Source organism: Populus euphratica, unplaced genomic scaffold, assembly GCF_000495115.2.
Source record: "Populus euphratica unplaced genomic scaffold, PopEup_1.0 scaffold487.1, whole genome shotgun sequence".
Lineage (NCBI taxonomy): Eukaryota > Viridiplantae > Streptophyta > Magnoliopsida > Malpighiales > Salicaceae > Populus > Populus euphratica.
Genome location: NW_011500370.1, coordinates 40256 through 42112, shown reverse-complemented (window position 1 = coordinate 42112; position 1857 = coordinate 40256). Strand labels below are relative to the sequence as shown.

Here is a 1857-nt window from a genome sequence, read left to right as displayed (position 1 = left end):
ACCTACCTTAGATGGGGTGTAGTTGGGGTGCTAATACCTTCCCTTTACATAAATAGTCTTTGTACCCCATATTTGAGACTAATTAGGATTCCAGTGACCATAATTCAAGGTGACGACTCCTAATCCATATTTTACTAATACGAAACAAGAATTTCTTGTTCCTTTATATTTTGCTAGATAGACACATTGCACCATTTTCCTAGACGCCACGCAGTGTGAGAACAAGTTATTATGGTCTCCACCTTGAAGGACATTTGGGATTGTCTCCAATAAAATTTCTCACAGCAATCCCTTGCTAATTCTGTCTAGCTCAAATTTCACCTCTTCTCTGTTACCAAAGGTTCCAAATCCATCTTTGAATACCTTGCTCAAGCTAAGAATTTGGCTGATGAACTCACTGCGATCCAGGAACCTGTATCCAACTCTAATCTAGTTACTTATGTACCTTGTGGTCTGGGTCTTGACTATCAAATGATTGTGACAACAATTTTGAACTTCCCACCGCTTCCTTCCTTCTCGGACCTACGAACTCGTCTTCTTGCTTTTGAAGGGCAACAAGCCTTAGCAGCTCAGATGACTCTTGTGGCTTCCCTTGCTGCTTTTGTTGCTGCTTGTTTCAACCGTGAACCTCGTCACCCCCGGCTATGTGACCAACCCTCTCGTCCTTTTGGTGGTTCATCTCAAGTTCACCTCTACTCTAGCCTAGGCCAGCTTTTCTAATGTGATCCACGTCCTTCCTCATTCTCTCAAGGTCTTTTGGGTCCTCCACCCTCTCGCCAGTCAATTCATTACTGGAATTGCCAACAATTTGGTCATGTTTAAGCCAAGTGCTCTTATCCTCGTGCTTTCACTGGTATGCAAGTTACGTCTTCTTCAGACCCTAATTGGTCTTTGGACTCTGGTGCCACCAATCACTTGACCTATGATGCGCAAAAAATTTACTCTGGCACTTTATATGTAGCTTCTGTTCAGGTTGTTGTTGGTAATGGTGATACTCTCCCCATCACTCATTCTGGTAACCTTTCCTTTTCTTCTGATTCCTTTGTCTCCTCCTCTCTCATGTTCTTCGTGCTCCTTCTCTTCGTAAAAATCTTTTATTTGTCACTCAATTTACTCGTGATTTTAATATTAGTATTACTTTTTTCCTTTCAGGATATCAAATTTGTGACTTACACGTGGTGTTGTTCTCTTTTAGGGTCTATGTAAAAATGGTCTTTATCCTATCTTTCCAACGTTATCTTCTAGCTCCAACCAAGCTTTTTCTTCTAGCCTTGCTTTGTTTTTTTTGTGGCATTGTCGTCTTGGTCATCCCTCCAATAAAGTTCTTCGCACTTTTATCTCTCGCTACTTATTAGGTTCTTTTTCTCATTTATCAAATCTCCCCTATAGCAATTGTGCATTAGCTAAATCAATCAAACAAACTTTTCTTTTCATCTCATGACCATTGTTCTACTAAGCCATTTGCTTTAATAGATTCAGATGTGTGGATGTCTCCTGTTGTTTCTGTTTTTGGATATTGCTATTATATCTTGTTTACGAATGATTACACTCATTATTCATATATTTTCCCTATGCATCTTAAATCCAAAGTTTTTGGTCATTTTTCTACTTTTGCTATATATGTTAAACTCAATTCTCTTTGTCTATCAAACAATTTCAAAGTGATGGGGGGAAGGAATACGATAACCTGCAATTTAAATAGTTTTGTGCTACTAATGGCATTGTGCATCGTTTTTCTTGTCCTCATACACCCTAACAGAATAGGTTAGCAGAGCCAAAACATCATCATATTGCTTATATGGGTCACATCCTTTAACACACTACTCACATGCCTCATAATCTATGAGTCAAAGCATT

General features: G+C 39.1%; 1 long non-coding RNA gene across 1 annotated transcript; it reads left to right on the top strand.

Annotated features, from left to right (window-relative positions):
• The first annotated feature begins 925 nt into the window (after positions 1–925).
• Positions 926–1565, top strand: LOC105114129 (uncharacterized). The gene is made up of 2 exons (XR_840072.1): positions 926–1015; positions 1196–1565. It is a non-coding gene; the product is annotated as an uncharacterized LOC105114129 (long non-coding RNA).
• Positions 1566–1857: the final 292 nt, after the last annotated feature.